Source organism: Mesoplodon mirus (genome assembly GCF_964341445.2).
Source record: "Mesoplodon mirus genome assembly, chromosome: X".
NCBI classification, from domain to species: Eukaryota; Metazoa; Chordata; class Mammalia; order Artiodactyla; family Ziphiidae; genus Mesoplodon; species Mesoplodon mirus.
Genome location: NC_138981.1, coordinates 116,395,854 through 116,414,984, shown reverse-complemented (window position 1 = coordinate 116,414,984; position 19,131 = coordinate 116,395,854). Strand labels below are relative to the sequence as shown.

The window sequence follows — 19,131 nt, the reverse complement described above, 5'->3', positions numbered from 1 at the left end:
ACCACTGCCCCAGTATGAAAGTTTAATCTTCTCCTGAGACCAGGGCTTCAGAAATCATTCAACTCCTGAAGTGATTCAGTGAACTTGTGCTGTCAGTGACTGAACCCTGCCACCAATGGTTTCAAAGTTCAAAAAACAGAGGCTCCAAGAGTTTTCCATCCTAAGAGAATCAGCCCTTGCCTTTCCCTACTCTCCCACCTCCTATACCACCCTCTGCCCTTCCCCAAATACTTCAGCCGGTGGCTCGGGTGGAGAAGCTGATATTTATAACTTCATAATTGGAAAAGAAAGGGTCTTCTTGTCAATTTCAAGAATTAGCACCTCTAAGACAGAATGACCTGCCTGCATATACACTCCAATAAGACTTTTCCTCCTCAACCAGCTTCCATCCCACAGACGACAGCTTTGGTAACTTCTTAACTGGCTTAGTCCTTTGCTGGGAACAGCATTAAGCTCAGGCAGGGAACACCCTGGCTTCTAAGTTTCAGGCACGCACAGCTTTTAAACAGTATCTCACAGTCCTCATTTAGGTTGCCAATGACATTTTTTGAAAGGATGAAATATTCTGGACACAGAACCAAATCACTATTAGTTGTTCTTTCCTTTGTTTCACCACTTCCCCCATCAGGCCCCAAATTTTAACAAAAATGACCCTAACCCATCTCCCTTCTTTCCCACCTCATCCCTCCCACCCCAAATAATACACCAGTACTACTCAAAAACTACACACATGCTACGCTGTAAAAATGCAGTTAACACTATTGGGAAGAAGGCTGTGGGTGGTGGAGATGCTCTTTGAAGATCTACAGTATCTTTTGCTCTCCCACATCCCATTCTGCAAGTTTTGTCCTTCATAGAAGGCCCTTTGCTTTTCTCAGCAAAGTTCAGAATGGGTTGCCTTGAAACACTGACCCTCCTTCCCCTCCACTGGGATGGGTGTGCAAACTATACAGCATGGAGTGGCTTTAAAGCACTTGGGCTGCTGTAGGGCACAGAAACTATACTGGCTCTTCAAAGGACATCTTCTCAGGCCACCTCTATGGTGTCAAGACAAGTAGAACTCCTTCTTTCCCCACCTGAAACCCACAGTCAGATGTGACAGGGGCTGGTAGTCAGGAGAGTTAATTCTTGTCATCTTTTTTGTCATCATCCTCCGAGGGGTAGGAATGCCACATCAGCCTTTCCTCATAGAAGGATATGACAACCTGTGGGCACTTGACATTGGCCTCCTTGGCAGGGACCAGGTCAGTCTCATCAGTTTTTCCACTTCATCAGGAACATGAGTTCTCCACTGGAGTCTGTAGCTCCAATAATCCGCTCCGATTCCAAACCCCAGGCAAAGCCTCATGGCTTTTCTAACTCTTCTTTCTTCTTCTTTGGTTTGCTCTCCTCCCCCTTATCTTCCGCATCAGAATCAGCTTTGTGCTTGCCTCCCCCTGATTTATCTGTCTCCTGTGCTGTTTTCGGTGACTGCAGGAACTCCGCAATGAGGCCGGGGCGATCCAGGTTTTCTTCTGGTTCCCATGTGCTGTCATCATCTGAGGACCCCTTCCACTTTAGGAGGTACTCCACTTGGCCCTTTACCACTCGACGGTTGAGAACTTTTTCCACCACTTGCTCTTCTTCCTCTTCTTCTAGCACCTCCTCCACTTTCTTCTTGTCTTTTCCCCATGGTGCCCTCCAGCTTTCCGGTATAAAGGGTGAGGCTGCTCAGAGAGAGAGGAATCAGTGCCACGCTACTGGCATATCTTGTCGGGCATCTTGTCGGGCTGGCCGGGGGAGTGGTGACCAGAAAAGCAACAAGCCTGCTGACCGCGGCTGAACCCCTCCCTGAAGCGGCCCTCCCCTCAGCCGAACCTCTGTTTTGTATACAGTAGTGTGTATCTGTTCATCCCAAACTCATCTATCTATTGTAACTTATTTAAAATAGATTTATTCATTGTACCATGTGGTACACTTTAACTATATACAATTATATCTGTTCGTTATTCTTTAATAAATTGGGGGGGAGTTAATATTTAAAAAGTGTCTCTAACAAAGGCCGACTGCTTTATCTGTAAATGCAAGTATACATTTTCACCTCCTATTAGCTTGGCTGCTTGGTTTCTTTCCTTAGTGTGGTTAGGTGTGCTTACTACATTGGAAAATTCTGCATCTTATGGCCAAGAAGGGAAGGGCCTAGAATTTGAAAATTTGAACTGACCCTGGCATCTGGAGACGTAGAATCTTTGACAAGGAACTTAAAGTGTCTCCTTAGCTTCTAGAAGCCATCTGCCTGAGGACTTTTTATAAAAATCGTTTTAAGTATGTGAAACTACCATTATTTACAGGGTGTTTCTTACAAACTATTGAAAAACATAAAATTTTGTTAATTCAAATGTCTAAATCCACTACTATGGCTTAGTGTTACAAAAATTTTTGGAATTTATGTGTGTGTGTGTGTGTGTGTGTGTGTGTGTGTGTGTACTCTTTAGTCTAAGAAACCTGGGGGGGCACCTGTTACTTCAGTTCAACTGGTCACACGAAAGTACAGATGATTGATTATGTCTATAGACAGACGCTGGCCATCAGCTTCCCAAACAAGAATAAAGTCTAATACTAGACCCGGCAGAGAGTCACTGAAAAACCAGTCCTTAACCTCTTCCTAATAAATCACACATTTTTAATCTGACAGGAGCCAAGCAGCCTTATCCACACTCTAAAACTGAAAGTGAATAACGAAACTTGTTAATCGAGCAGAGAAATTTACTTTTGTACCATCCTCATCAAAACAACCTTGACGGTAACATCTCTACATTCCCATATATCATGTCCTTAGTATTGAAAAGCACATTCAGAACTCGGTGTATATTGCAAATTCTTATGATTAGAAGGTCTATGGAACATTTTATGCCTTGAATATATGTAAGAACCAGAGTTTTTGGGGGGTTTTTTTGGTTTGTTTATTTTATTTTTAAAACACCTTTATTGGAGTATAACTGCTTTACAATGGTGTGTTAGTCTCTGCTGTATAACAAAGTGAATCAGTTATACATATACATATATCCCCATATCCCCTCCCTCTTGCATCTCCCTCCCGCCCTCCCTATCCCACCCCTCCAGAAGGTCACAAAGCACCGAGCTGATCTCCCTGTGCTATGCGGCTGCTTCCCACTAGCTCTCTATTTTACATTTGGTAGTGTATATATGTCCATGCCCCTCTGTCACTTCGTCCCAGCTTACCCTTCCTCCTCCCCGTGTCCTCAAGCCCTTTCTCTACGTCTGCATCTTTATTCCCGTCCTGCCCCTAGAACCAGAGTTTTTAGGTGCGTGAATAAAATATAAATCCCACAAAATGTAGAGTGCTGGCAACCAAGACTTACTTTGACTGCTCTTTTCTTTTCCTAGGTTTCACTGCACTTACAAAGCCAGTACACATGTATCTTCTATCTGTGTATTTTACACCCGTAGTAGTTCCAAAATGAAGCTCAAGCAAATCTCATTGGTTTAAATACAGAGCAAAACCCATTTTCAGAAGAGAAGTACAGTGTACTGCAGGAAGCTGGGAAGAGCTGGTGGCTCGCTGACAATGCACATGTTCATTAGCAGGCAATAATGAGGAACAGGACCGACAACTACTTCACAACACACCCCTAGGCAAGGGTACAATTTTCTCACTTGTTCAAATAGTAAGCCCTTGGCAGTGAGTATCCATATTCATTATTTCACGTAGCTTTAGCCTTTGCTGGGGCCCTGGCCATAGAAGAGGGATGATTTTGTGTTCACAGGTTTACATGTGTACACAGCCTATGTAATCTCCAGATGTATTTTGTTTAATTCTATTCTAACAGTGACATGTCTGTATCAAGGGACACCAGATCTCACCCGACACCTGTTCTGGAGAGCAGCTTCCCTGACCATCCTAGGCTGGAAAACGGACCTGGCCCAGGTTGGGGGTAACTGTAATACTGGCAAATGCGGGAAGGGGAAGATGCAGTGGCAGGTAAACATGATGATGACTCTGGAGCCCGGAAAAATTAAAGTGGGCAGAGTCCGTTGGACCCAAAAAAGGTCACCCTGAGAGTAAAATAGACACCCAGGCAAAGGAGACACGAAGAGAGACGGGCCCACACAGCTACAGAAAGCACAAAGAGGGCGAAGAAAGAAAGGGCGGGAAGCTGAAGAACTTATTTTTTTTTAACAGCACCAGATTTAAAACAACAATCGCATGTGACGGTGTGCACGCATGCGCTTGTGCCAGCATTTGCTACAACTTAACTTCCTACCTGAGTTTGGAAGCAAATGCACTCTTTACAATTTCTTTCCCACAATTTGAACTTTACCACAATTTTAACAGACATTTCATTTTATAAAGGAAAAGAAAACTTTCATGCAGCGATGGCTCCAATTGCGGTCTTTCAGGCTAGTATGTGTAAAGACTCTTACGAAGTCGTTGCTGCATTTCTGGGACTCTACGCATATTCCATAGGCCTTGGTACTTGTACTTGCTCCCTAGGCCAGAGGAAATTAAAGGCTAGATGCACAAAAGAGGCTCCCCACCACTAATATTCAATTTCAGTAAAGCAAATAATATGATAAATTTCTGCAAACAACTGTTTTGATCATTTTCTGAAATTAGGAAAAACTTGGACTTTTTGGTATCCTTCAGTATATAGTTAATATACTTTCACCATAATAACTTGTTCTTTTGAGGGACAAGCCAACAAAATGTTCTGGCTCTGAAGAGTTTTTAATTAGGAAATCAAAACTTACCTACCTATGGAGGACCTAAAACTTCAAGTTGGAACTCTGACATTAACACATCATATGACCTTGGATCAGGTGCTTGGCCCCTTTAAGCCTCAGTTTTCTCATCTCTAAAACAAAGCGGGGGGAGGGGGTCCTGACAGACCCTTCTAGCCCTGAAATTCTACTACTCAACTTGGAGGAGGAAGAATTTTAAGGAGCTTACACGAGGAGGCCACATGATCATTCTCTAACTCTCAGGTGGCGTTCCCATTTCACTCTTCATGACCATGACTTCTATCTAGAGATGCAACAGTAATTCAGAGGATCTTTTGGTAAAATTTTTAAAAAACCTTAGACTACACTTATAAGTTGGAGATTCTGCAATGGACTTGAGTCCACCATGAAAAAAATCACTGCATTTAACAAAGAAATACAAAACATTGTCACTAACTTCTGGGTGGTGGATTATAACTGATTTTTATTTTTAGGCTTGTCTGTATCTTCTAAATTTCCCTACAATGAAAAAGTACCACTCTTATCATTTAAAAATAGATTTTCAAAAGGATTAGTGCATTCTTGCAAGTTCTACCAGATCTCTCAAGTCTACTCTAAAATCATGGGGGGGATATGAAATCAGACAGTATCACAATGCGTGTCTGCACACAGTGGTTGATTACCCAAGTGGCTGGCTGCTGTAGTCAGAATCAGGACATTATTATTATAATCAGAATCTATGGCTCACAGTCCTACGTGGAAATCAAAACATACGTTTTATCTAAATAACTTTTTTTTCCCAGCATCCTGGCCCTTGAGAAGCATGGTTAAAATTCCTTTCCAGTTTAAAGTAAATGAAATGAAACATGAGGTACTTCTTCTACCCACAAAAAAAAAAAAAAAAAAAAGCTTTCCAGACAAAATATGGTTGCCATTGGGCTGGGTTGGTTTTTTTTTCCCTCTTGCTATGCTCTAAAACACAACACATCAAAAGTTAAAATAAATATTTAGCTGTCAAAACAAAACACACCCCCCATATGGAAAACACAAATATGAATTTGATGACGCTTGTTATAAAAACAACGTCCACAGCAAAAACAAATGTTTAAATTGTGTACAAAGACTACAAAACTAAATGCTATCATTGTTAAGTTCTATACGACAGTCCAAAAAAGGTTGAAGGTAAGCTGCGGAAAGGATATAAACACAATTAGGTAACTTCCAGCTTCACCACCATAAAAAGTAAAATTTTCAAGGAAGATAGACAATAAAGTTCCCCAAAATGACAACTGCAGGCTCAGTGCGGGCAGATCTCTAGAACAAACTTCATGTTCAACTGAATTCTCCTCAGTTGAGGAAGGTATAGCATAATAGTTCACCTCTCCATTCTCCACCTGGATGTGATCTGTGTCTACAACACATTACCTCCGAAACGACTTTTTACCCAGGACCAGTCACTCACCTCTCTGCAGCAGAGTCCTCGCCTCACTCCCCTTCAGCAACCCCAAGCTCCAGACCAGGTAGCAAGGGACAGTGGCTTAGTCACAGGACTGAAGTTCAAATCCCAACTCTGCCGCTTATGAGTTGTGCAATCTTAGACAAGTTACTTAACTAACCTCATCTGTGAAATGTGCATCATAACCACTTTGCAGAGTTCCTCTGAGGATCAAATTACATAATGGGTGTAAATTCAACCCACATATTTTCTAGAACTAGAGTAGGCCTTCGAGTAGCCTTCGAGTAACCAGTTCCCTTTCGCCCCCTACTCCAGGCCACTTACTCCAAATATGATCAAAGTTTAACGTTCGTGGTTTTAATTACTCTCCAGCAAACTCAATGGTATATATAGCACATGTAGTAATTTTAATTTTGTTAAGACTCTGAATAGAGCACACCACAAGGGAGACAGTACGACGTTGTGCTCAAAACCATGAACTTCTGAGGAGTAAGGCAATCCTAATTTTGATGTCTCCTAACCGTGCCCAGCTGTGCAACCGAGGGCAAATTACTTTACCTCTCTGAACCTGGTTCTTAATTTAAAAAATGAAGAGACTAGACAATGTATACAAGTGCCTGGCACAGAGCTAAGTACCAGGCACAGAGCTAAGTACCATAAATGGTAGCTTCTATTGGTCTTCATGATTTGGGTCGATGCTCAGGTACTAGTCACTTTAAAGACTAGTAAAATAAGCTTAGCCAACAACTCAGTCACATCAAGACACTTTTAGTGTTCTCTACTCTCCTGAAGTTAAGTTCTACTGAATTTCATAGAGGAAATTACATCAACCTTAGCACTACTGACAATTTGGGTCAGATGATTCTCCATTGCGGGGGACTGCCCCTTGCACCCTAGAATGTTTAAGCCCCTTGCCTGACCTCTACCCACTAGACACACCCCAAGCTGTGACTGCCAAAACTGTCTCCAGACGTTGTTCAATGTCTCCTAGGGGACAAAACTGCCCCAGTTAAAAACCACTCGTCTAGCACTTTCTGCAGATGGGAATTCTCAGCCACCTCGGTAGGCAGCCCTGCAGGAGGACAAAGGTTTACTCGCCCTCCCATTTAGTCTTATCTACTCCTCTGGGGTCCATCGTTCATTAGTACCTGTAATTCAAAGGTGACCATAGAAAAATATTTTTTTTGGCCCAATTTGCTGTCAGAAGCTGCTTTAAGTCACAGGAAGGAATGCTGACCTGGTTGTCTTTTCACTACTCTATACAGTCATACAAAATGCTGAACTTTAATATCAAGGAATCTGCTATGTCCTAATTACTTTAAATAAAACGTTAAAAGGCCATTGACCTTAAGGTGACTTATAAACCATATTATTACCCAAACTGACAAAGTATGTCTTCATTGGGAAGGTGAGATGGAATTTATGCAGCGACTAATACCCTGGAAAGAAACGGTTCCCCTGTTTGCATGGCTGAAGCATGTTTACTGTACATAAAGTGCTATGTTAAAGTCCAAAAGGCTCTGGACAACTCTTGATTATGCACAACGAATTCACTGTCTATTTTTCATTTTAATAACTGCACCAGAAAGCAGGAGCCATTTCTTATCCACTGTGCATCCCGGCACCTAGCACAGAGCCTCCAACAGAGGCGGTAACTCAGTAAATGTTGGTTGAATAAATAAATGGTCATATATTCTGCTTAATTAAGTACTCTGTTGACAAAAAAAGAAAAACTTTCTTTGCTCTCGTCCAACAGGAGCTGAAAGAAAAGATCTTTTAAGAGAAAATAATTACACTCTGCTCCCTTTTACTCCAAACCCAAACAACTGGAAAATTCAATTAACCAAAAAAATTTTGTAGGCAAAAGTTGGGGAAAGCAGCCAAACAGATAAGTCCCAAAGTTCAAGCAAGCACGAGCATTTGTTCAACTCCCACAAGATTATAAAAGCCAAAGTTGCTGGCACAAGAGGGCAAGAAGGCAACCGGGAGGTGGGAAGCAGGAAAACAGGGATGGATCTGCCTCAGGAGGTTAGCTGCCATCCTTCAGTGAACAGTTTTCTTTTTTTTTAACGTCAAAACTTTAGAGGTAAGAGTCAATGTCTTACGCAAAGCCTTGACTTACAAATTACTTTTCAAATGGATATGAGCAAAAATTTAAAGAATATTTAGAAAGATATCTGATCATAGTTTTGTTAATTTTTCAAGGTTGTCTTTTTTTCCCCTTCTCCAGTCCCACGGGGCAAACAACAGGTTCTTAAAAAGCTGCGTAAAAGACACTCCATTTACTCCTTTTGTCTAGAGAAACTTAAGGCCAACCACCATCACATGCTTTTCTCTGCAAAAGATTTCACCACTCCCAGCATTCTATTCATAAGAGAAAAAAAAAAACAGTCAGATTTAAATTGTATTTTTAAAGTATTATTTTAAGATCATTGCCCAGTATATAGAATGGGTATCACATTAACATTAGAAATGGTGCAAATAATGGTGTTTAAATGCATTCTCGGGGCTTCCCTGGTGGCACAGTGGTCAAGAATCCGCTTGCCAATGCAGGGGACACGGGTTCGAGCCCTGGTCCGGGAAGATCCCACATGCGGTGGAGCAACTAAGCCCGTGCACCACAACTACTGAAGCCCGCGCCTAGAGCCCATGCTCTGCAACAAGAGAAGCCACTGCAATTAGAAGTCCGAGCACCGCAACGAAGAGTAGTCCCCGCTCGCCGCAACTAGAGAAAGCCCGCGTGCAGCAATGAAGACCCAACACAGCCAAAACTAAATAAAATAAATAAATTTATAAAAAACAATAAATGCATTCTCATCCACCTTTGAGACCAAAACCTCCATTTCCACTTAAAACATTTCCAGTTTATCATTTCCAGTGCACAAATAAATTATCATGTTTAAGTGGTCCATTAATTTGATCCATATTAAATCAGCTTCAATTTCCTGGTATCATATAAGAGGAATTTTCCCAATTTAAATCTTACACTATTTTTTAAAAGTTTCACTCAAAAATCTAGACTTGGTTAAAAAAACAAAAAAAACGCTTTCCTTCTCCAAAAATTCAATATGGGAATGGTAGCCTAGAATTTCAAAAACCATATATGGTTACAGAATCCATATGGTAGTCTTAGACTATATACTTATTGGTAGATGGTTCACACAAATCATGGCGTATCTGACCAATTTCCTGTTGCATAAAGATTATATTTGCTCTGAAAAATGTTAAATAAGCATTTTTAAAGACTGAAGGTAAAGACTAGATTGGAACCTTATGTAACCAAAATGGGAAAGCACGTAGAGCATCACCACATTAAAGGCCTAAACCTTTTCAATATGTATTCTTCCTAAGCAAATATGAGCATGAGTTTCGAAAGGCAAAGCTACCATCCCAGAAGCCCTTGCTTCCTCAGTGTAAAGAATGGGGAGGGTTCTGTTCCTGGAGATGAGGTGGGGAGGGAAAGGCTTTGCAAAATTCCAAGGGGCTCATAATTTAAATGTATGCTATTCTGCAAATGTTCACATTTCCAAAGAACATAAAATTTACATTAAAACTGTCTTAATCAAGATAACGAAAGAAAATTATTCCTGCTGCTCTATAAGCTTGCCATAGATTTGATAACCCAGGAAAGAATTACAGGCAATTACAAAATGATGGCTCCAATTAGGAAATCTGGATCTATTCCAAATTCAAACCAAAGGGGGCTCAGATAATCCCAATGGAATGATTTAAATGAATATAGGGGACTTCCAGCAAAGACATACGTTAATTCTATTACTACGTCTTGTGAAAGGCAAGCAAAATGCTACAACGACGTATCTCTTGCACTTCAGGAAATTCAAAAACCAAACCTGGAGTCCCCTTAATAAACCTTGTTCTCTTCTTTTCCCAAAGGGTCTCGCTGGTACAGGGTTTTTATTGTAAAGGGCAATCAAAACAAACCTGAGATTCCCACACAGTCTCAAACGCAGAAGATAATATAGCACCGAACACGAACCACACACAATCTTTCCTTGCTGATTTCCAAACCTCCACCTAGTCCTGGACGCCTGAGAAGAGGCCGCGAGGAATGGAAGAGAAAGAGAAACTTCGAAAGCAGAAACCTCTCTCCCAGAGCCTAGAACAGACGGCACCTTGTAGGGATTTCACGCTTTTTGAGGCGGAAAGGTCACACCCTGCAGTTTTGAAAACCCACCTCCTAAGGCTCAACCCATGTTACAAAACCTTCCTCCTGCTTCTCTAGGTTTCGCTCTGGAGCTGAAACCCCCCCCTCTCCCCACCCCCATTCGCCAACCCCCCGCCATCCCCTTAGAGAAGAACCAGCGCGGCTCCCCCCCTCCTCCCCACCACAGCATCCCCGACGAGCAAACCTTGGAAGCCCCTCACCTCCACTCCCTCCCACGCCCACCCCCTCCCGCCTCGTCGTGCGAACCGAGGCCGGTTCCCCTTCACTCCCTCTCCGTCCTCGAGGAGGAAACCGAGGGGAGCCCCCACTTCATCTTCACCCGCTCTCCCCACCCGGCCGGCTATCCTTGTTGAGAAAACCGAGAGGTGCCCCCCACCTCGCCCCCCCCACCACTGCCCGCCATCCTTGGGCAGAAAGCCCAGGGGCCCCCTTCCCTCTCTCTCCACTCCCCACCATTCCGCAGAGGAAACCAGGGAGAGCCCCCTCCTCCCTCCCGCTTCCCCCACCTCCAGGCGCTCCCGGTCCCCTCCGCCCGCCAGCCCTGCGGCGAGAGCCCTAGGGAGGCTGAGGCACGCACCGGCGGGAGGGCAGAGGAGGGGACCCCGCGGCCGGCCATCCCGCAGCCCCCGTCCCCGGTCGGCCGGCCGAGGCCCGAGGCCCCAGATACCCGCCCCGGGGGCCAGCCCGCGACCGGCGGCGGCGGGGCAGGAGGGCAGCCGCTCCCCCGGGACACGGGCCCGCTGGGCGGGAGGCACACACGCATGCACGCACACGCGGAGAGAAAGCGGGCTTACTGCCTGGGGATGCTCGCCCGCGCGGCTGTCTCGGCGGCGGCCGCTGCCAGCACCGAGGCCAAGGCGCGGCGGCGGCGGCGGCGGCTGCGGACTGAGCCCCCTCGGCCGGGCGGTGGATCTAGGGCGCGGGAGGGGCGCGAGGGGAGGGGCACGCGGGGGAGGCGGGGAGGGAGGGCGCGCGCGCGCGCGGGGGCGGGGGCGGGCGCGGCTGGCCCGGGGCGGGGCGGGGCGTGCGCCAGCCGGGGCTCGGCTTGCGGGGGCTGCGGTGCGGGGCGCGCGTGCGTGCGGGAGCCGGCCAGGCCGGGGGCCGGACGGGGGCGCCACGCACTCCGCGCGGCCACGTGCCCCCGTCTCGGGGGGCGGCCCGCTGACTGCAAGGCGCGGCCGCGCGGGGAAGGTGGCTGCGAGGAGACAGGGGCAAGCGCTTTCCTGGAGGGCCGGCTCCCGCCCCGGAGGCCGAGGGGAGGGCGGGCTAGGGGCGCCCGGGGCCACCCCGCCCTCGCGCCGCAGCCCTCGAGGCCGGCGGGGAGTCACGAGTCACTGCAGGCAGCCGCGGCTGGGGCTGGGGAGATGGGAGCAACAAAGAGAGTCGAGCGAAGGTGGCCTCACCGGGGGCCTACGCTAGCCAGTGCACCCCCTGCAAAGCGGCCCGTGTCCGGAGCGCACCCCGATTCGGCCCCAGATTGCAGGAGCCCCGTGGTTCTGAGCGACGCCGAAGGACCCACCGGCGACCCTTCCCCTTAGTAATCGGCCGGGGCGGGGGGGAGCGAAAGGAGCCCCATCATGAGCCCAAAGCTACTATACAGAGGGCTTTGCATCATTCGAAAAAGCACCGATGGCAAAGCGGCACGTGGCTACTCATTCATTCACTCAACCTTCGGTTTACTGGGCCCTCACCGTGTGCCAGGCTCAGTGCCAGGCGCTGAGGATATATGGCAGAGTCAAGCAGAACACCCTCCACCCTGCCCTGGGAGCTTGCAAACTAATGGGGAGACAGACGATTAAGAAGTGAGAAAATAATCGAATTTGGGATTAGGCCTGTGCAGCAAAAGGAGAGGGTGCAAATTGTGTGGTTAGGAAAGGAGGAGGTGGCATTTAAGCTGAGCCCTGAAAGTTATGAAAGAAGCAACCATAGGAAGAGCCAGGGGAAAGCCTTGCAAAAAGAGGGAGCAGACATATGAAAGCCAGGAGGGGGCAAATCTTGCTGCTTTAAGACTAAGAGGTGGTGGTTGTGATTGGCACCAGGAGAGCTGGGGAGGGTAGCATAAGCCTGGACAGGCTGGCACGGACCAGATCATGGACTGCATCCTAGTCAATAGTCAGACGGTTTTATTCCAAAATCAATGGGAGGCTAGTGAATGAATGGCTTCACCCCTGGGGCATGACATGACCTGATTTATGTTTCTTTCCTATTTCTTTTTTCTTTGGGGATAATTGTAGATTCACATACGTTTGTAAGAAATAATACAGAGAAGTCCTATGTACCCCTTACCCAGTTTCCCCCGATGCAAAACTATAGTACAAGATCATAACCAGAATACTGACATTAGTACAATCTACAAATCTTATTATTTCCCTGGTTTTACTTGTACTCGTGTGTGTATTTAACTCTATCCAACTTTATCACGCGTAGACTCATATATCCACCACCACAGTCAGGATACAAAATAGTTCCATCATTACAAGAATCCATCCTGTTGCTCCTTTAGCCTCAACCCCCTCCCCAGTCCCCCCAGTCTCTTGCCATTGACAATCATTCATCTGTCCTCCATTTCTACAATGTTGTCCTGTCAAGAATGTTATGTAAATGAGTCATACAGTTTGTAACCTTTGGGGATTGGTTTTTTCACTCAGCTTAATTCCCTTGAGAGTCATCCAAGTTGTGTGCATCCATAGTTTGCTCTCTTTTATTGTCAAGTGGTAGTCTACGTCCTATTTGTATTTTTATTTATTTATTTTTAACATTTTTATTGGAGTATAATTGCTTTACATCTATACATTTCAAAGGTATACCCCTGATGCCTACCCCTACCCTGACCCATTTCTCTTCCTGTATTCCCTGTCTTCGTTAACGGTGTGCCGCCCCCGCCCAGGTGCCCAAGGTAAACTTCCATTTCCTTCTACTCCTTCTTCCATGTATAATAGGTCTCCAAGTCCTGTAAATTCTACTCGTGAAACAGTCAAACCTTACCTCGTCTTCGGAGTAAACCCTGACCAAGTCAGTCAGAATTAGTTGCTCCCAAGGCAATCGGTTTATACGGTTTATACTGTGAGTACAGCAGGTGATCAGACCTGTTGATTTTGGGGATCTGTTTCCCCCACCAGATCATAGGCTTCTTGAGGGCAGGCAATGTGTCTTTCCTGTTTATACCTGTAGTCACTTGGAATATGGTAGGCATTCAATTAATATTTCTTTTAAAAATATTTCATTATAAAATATAAACATATACAAAACAGAGAAGATAGTATAATGAACTAACATGGACCCAACATCCATCTTCAACAATTATCAACACCAATTTTATTTATTTCATTTACATTTCCCCATCCATTTCCTCCAATACACACACACACTCTATTTTATTTTTTTAAAGGAATTTTTACAATTTAATTAATTAATTAATTTTGGCTGTGCTGGGTCTTCGTTGCACGCGGGCTTTTCTCTAGTTGCGGCGAGTGGGGTCTGCTCTTCGTTGCGGTGCACGGGCTTCTCATTGCGGTGGCTTCTCTTGTGGAGCACGAGCTCTAGGTGCGCGGGCTTCAGTAGTTGTGGCACGTGGGCTCAGTAGTTGTGGCTCGTGGGCTCTAGAGCGCAGGCTCAGTAGTTGTGGCGCACGGGCTTAGTTACTCCGTGGCATGTGGGATCTTCCTGGACCAGGGCTCAAATCCTTGTCCCCTGCATTGGCAGGTGGATTCTTAACTACCGCACCACCAGGGAAGCCCCACTGTACTATTTTAAAGCAAATGCAACACATCATATTCCATCCAGAAATACTTCAGTATATGTTGCTAAAAGATAGAGATTTTCTTTTTTTTTTTTAACATAAGTGCAATATCATTGTCACACCTCAAAGCAATTAACTAAAATCCCTTTATATCAACAAATACCCAGTCAGGATTCAGAATTTCCCAGATGTCTCCCAAACGTGTTTTACAGTTTGATTATTCCAATCAGGATATTTTCAAGGCTCGTTTATTATATTTGGTTGGTATGTTTCTAGTTAATGGTTCTTGGATGAATGGATGGATGAGTTAATCCTTCATACCTTCTCTCATCCACGTCTCCCCTGATCCAAATTGTACCCATTTTACAAAGACCCATCTCTCTGATGCCAGAACCTGTTCAGACTCCTCTCTGATACCCCAGCTGAAAATAACCTCTCCCTTTTCTCATAGCATTTTTCATAAATGTCTCTTGCTCTGATTGCATTTAATATACTCAAGACAGCTTATCTCACCTATAAAGTTTCCAGCTCTTTGAAGTAAGTGCTGTAATCACTGCTGTGTAGCTAGTGAGCTTGACCACCTGTTGCCTGTAAGACCCAGAGCAAATTATAAACTCAGGTGTCTTCAAACTTTCTTCTGGTGACTATAGTAAAAAGGAAAAAAGGTTAAAAACAAAGAAAACATTTTTAAAGTAAAACATTTTTTGCTCACATGCTCCCTAAAATAATTTTGAAAACCTATTTACCCGCTCACATATTGGAAGTTGATATCGAAACGTTTTTCATCCCATGTTTAAATAGTTACAAGGGAAGTTATTTGGGGGTATAAAGTAAATACTGACATTCTAAAATAAAATGGTTACATCACTTTTTGAGTCTGTCCAATTGAATCTGACTACAATAGCCATTTCATACCCACCATCAGCTATTTTCAAAATACATGATTAATATCTTTAACAGTTGGAAATTTTACATCATTCCTTTTTTTCTCCTTAAACTCATATCTCCATTCCACTTCTCCCACAGAATTTTGTCCTAATGTAACATATTTTATGTTTATAAGTTGGCTTCTGATCACTCGCTATATATAATTCTCTGCAACAAAAATAAAAACATGAATTAAAATTAATTTGTTTATTTTTACTTTTTGATCCCCCTGCCCCTGGCAACCACTAATCAGTGCTATGTATGAGCTTGTTTTCTGTGTGTTTTTTTTCTTAGATTCCATATGTAAGAGAGATCATACAGTATTTGTCTTTCTCTGTCTGACTTATTTCACTTAGTATAATGCCCTCAGGGTCCATCCATGTTTTTCAAATGGCAAGATTCCATTATTTTTTATGGCTGAATAATATTCCATTGTATATATAAACCACATTTTCTTAATCCATGCATCCATTGATGGACAGTTAGGTTGTTTCCATATTTTGGCTATTGTAAATAATGCTGCAGTGAACCTGGGGGTGCATTTATCTTTTCTTTTAAAAAATATTTATTTATTTATTTATTTATTTATTATTTTGGCTGTGCTGGGTCTTAGTTGTGGCACACGGGATCTTCGTTGCAGCATGCAAACTCTTAGTTGCAGTATGCATGCGGGATATAGTTCCCCAACCATGGATCAAACCCGGGCCCCCTGCATTGGGAGCGTGGAGTCTTACCCACTGGGCCACCAGGGAAGTCCCGCATTTGTCTTTTCGAGTTAGTGTTTTTGGTTTGGATAAATACCCAGAAATGGAATTGCTGGATCATATGGTAGTTCTATTTTTAATTTTTTGAAAACATACATACTGTCTTCCATAGTGGCTGCACCAGTTTACATTCCCATCAATAGCCAGAGCAATTAAACTGAAATTTTAATATTTCCTATCACCATAAGGCTCTATGTGTTTTTTAAAAAGTTGTCTGAATAGAGTTATCCTTAATAAACAATTGATCAAAAAAATTAACTCTTTTATAAAATTTGAAACATAATTTAAATGTACAGTGTAAAAATGTTTTGGAAATGTATCTTAGAGATGGATAAGGTGTTTCTCAATTAGTTCATGCATTTGTGGATAAATATTACTTATTGCTAGAATGAGATAGGGTTCAGTATCGATTTTATTTTGATTCTTATTTTACTATTTAAAAACGTAAACACCAAGAAGCTTTGGTCACAGAAACAGAAGGAAATGAAATTTTTTTCTCACAGCATTGTCACACAATTCTTCGTATTTCTTCTGAGGTGCGTACCCAAGATCCCATCGTGATCTATCATCAAAAATTAATGTTAATGCTCTATTAACTGACAACTCCATTAGATCCTTCAGCAATTTTGTTGAAAACAAAGCATTAGAATCCACCTTTGTTGCAAAAGTTCTTGTTAAGCAGTAATTAGGGTCATTCGTTTTTCCACACTAACACCCTTTATTTTGGCTGGTCCCTTTGTTTAGGTACCAGGGGAAGAGGGTTGTTTTTCTTTTGTAAAATGTGAGAAGGGCTGTTGACAAAGAGGAGGCGGGAATGCAGAACTCACCTGCGGGAGATTCACTGTTCTCTGCAGATCCATGTTAGGAAGTTGAAAGTCTAGACGTTGATTTCTTTACAACTCAATGTGCGCATGAACTCCTGGCAATTCTTCACGTATCCCCAGTGATATTCATAACCTAGTTTGGCTTAATTTCCTCATCCCCGTTTCCACATCTGTAATTTGGGACTGGTATTATCTAAATCACAGGCTTAATATGAAGATGGAATTAAATTACATACCACATGTAGAGCAGAGCATAATGTCAGACATACAGTCGGCAAATATTCAACAAATATTAGATTCCTTCCCCACCTTTCCACCTTGAAATGCCCATTTTTACAAGTACAATTGGTAAATCTTTTTTTTACAGTCTAAAAATCACGTTAGAAAAAAGTTATGTGATTTGCTCAAGATTACACATGAAATCAATAAAAGTGGGCTGAAAATCTAATTAGACATTTCCCTATATATTTTTTTAATTTTCAGACATTTAAAAAAATGTACAAGGAGTAATAGACTAAACACTCATGCTTCTGCCACTCAGAATTAACAGCTGTTAACACTTTATATTTTATGTCTCTTTTGGGAAATAATATAATTAAATAGGACAGATTAGTATTTAATACTGGCCACTGCCTTCAGTTCTATTCCCTTCTCTCTCCTGAGTCAACCACTCTTATGAGTTGGTTTTGTTTTATGATTTTATGTTTAATGTACAATACTCGTACCATTAGTATATATCATTTTGCAACTTATTTTTGTTTATCTGTTTGACTCAACATCATGACTTTATTCCTCTCCTTCTCTCCCTGCCACCATCATTTTAGAAGTTATACATTCTACTTAGATCATTTAGCCTACTGGAATGAGTATTTCTATCCTCCCAAACAACTTCTCCCACCTCCACCTGCAACTCTTGTGTTTTTGTTGTTTATGATTTTAGTTCCAAGTTTTGTTTTGCTGTTTTCGTAGAACATCTTGACTTGATACATTTATATATTACAATATGACTGCCATTATAGCCTTAACTAACACCTGTTGGTTTTTTAATTGAGATATAATTCACCTACCATAAAATTCACCCTTTAAAAGTGTATAATTCATTGTTTTTTTAGCATATTCACAGAGTTGCAACCATCACCACTATCTGATGCCAGCACCTCTTCATGACCCAAAAACCAACCCCGTGAGCAGTCACTCCCCTAGCAATTTCCCATCCCCCGCTCCCAGCCCCTGGCAACCACTCATCTACTTTCTTTCTCCATGCATTTGCCTATTCTGGATGTTTCATATAAATGAAATTACACAACATGTGGCCTTTTGTGTCTGGCTTCTTTCACTTAGCACAGTGTTTTCAAGGTTCAGCCTTTATAGGGCTGAATAACAGACCACTACATGGATATTTAGTTTGTCCATTCCATTTTGTTTATCCATACATCAGTTGAAGGACATTTGACTTGTTTCCACTTTTTAGCTATTATGAATAAAACTGCTACGAATATTTGTGTACAAGTTTTTGTGTGGACATATATTTTCAATTCTCTTGGATATAGACCTAGGAGTGGAAATACTGGGTCAAATGGTAACTCTATGTTTAAACTTTTGGGGAACCAACAAACTGTTTTCCAAAGTGGCTGCACCATTTTACAATTTCGCCAGTAATATATGAAGGTTCCAATTTCTCCACATTCTCAGCAACACTTGTTATTGCCTGTCTTTTTTAGTATAGCCATGCTGGTATGTGTGAAGTGGTATCTCACTGTGGTTTTCATTTGCATTTCCCTGATGACTAATGATGTTTGTCAATCTCTGCAAAAAGCCAGGTGGGATTTTGGTAGAGATTGCATTGAATTTGTAGATCAATTTGGGAAGTATTGTCACTATCACAAATTAAGTCCTCTAATCCATCAACATGGGATGACTTTCCATTTATTTGGGCCTACTTTAAATAGTATTTTATAGTTTTCAGAGCATAGGTTTTATACTTTTTTGGTTAAATTTATCCCTGAGTATTTTATCCTTTTTTTTTTTTTTTTTTTTTTTTTTTTTTGCGGTACATGGGCCTCTCACTGCTGTGGCCTCCCCCATTGCAGAGCACAGGCTCCGGACGCGCAGGCCCAGCGGCCATGTCTCACGGGCCCAGCCGCTCCGCGGCATGTGGGATCTTCCTGGACTGGGGCACGAACCTGTGTCCCCTGCCCCAGCAGGCGGACTCCCAACCACTGCGCCACCAGGGAAGCCCTATTTTATCCTTTTGATGTTGTTATAAACGGAATTGTTTTCTTAAGTTCACTATTGGACTGTTCATTGATAGCATATCAAATTACAATTGATTTTTACGTATTGATCGTCTACCTTGCAACTTTCTTGAACTCATTTATTAGTTCTAATAGGTTTGTTTGTGGGCTCTGTACACACTTTCACATACAAGATCATGTTATCTGTAAGTAGTGATAGATTTACTTCTTTCTTTCCAATCTGGATGTCTTTTATTTCTTTTTCTAGCCTGATTACAC

General features: G+C 43.0%; 1 protein-coding gene and 1 pseudogene across 3 annotated transcripts in view; both read right to left on the bottom strand.

The window, feature by feature from the left end:
* FHL1 (four and a half LIM domains 1) overlaps positions 1-11,286 on the bottom strand; it is a 60,434-nt gene extending 49,148 nt beyond the window's left edge. The window contains exon 1 of one of the 2 annotated variants that reach the window (XM_082610633.1): positions 11,159-11,286. The gene's annotated coding sequence lies outside the window, so the exon portion shown is untranslated. Of the gene's footprint in view, positions 1-10,941; positions 11,008-11,158 lie in introns of those variants that run through there. The other variant, XM_082610634.1, reaches the window with a different exon arrangement.
* Positions 852-7,313, bottom strand: LOC309796297 (chromobox protein homolog 1-like; annotated as a pseudogene). Its single transcript has 2 exons — positions 7,273-7,313; positions 852-1,706 (listed from the first exon to the last, which is right to left on the bottom strand). The product of its transcript is annotated as a chromobox protein homolog 1-like (transcript).
* Positions 11,287-19,131: the final 7,845 nt, after the last annotated feature.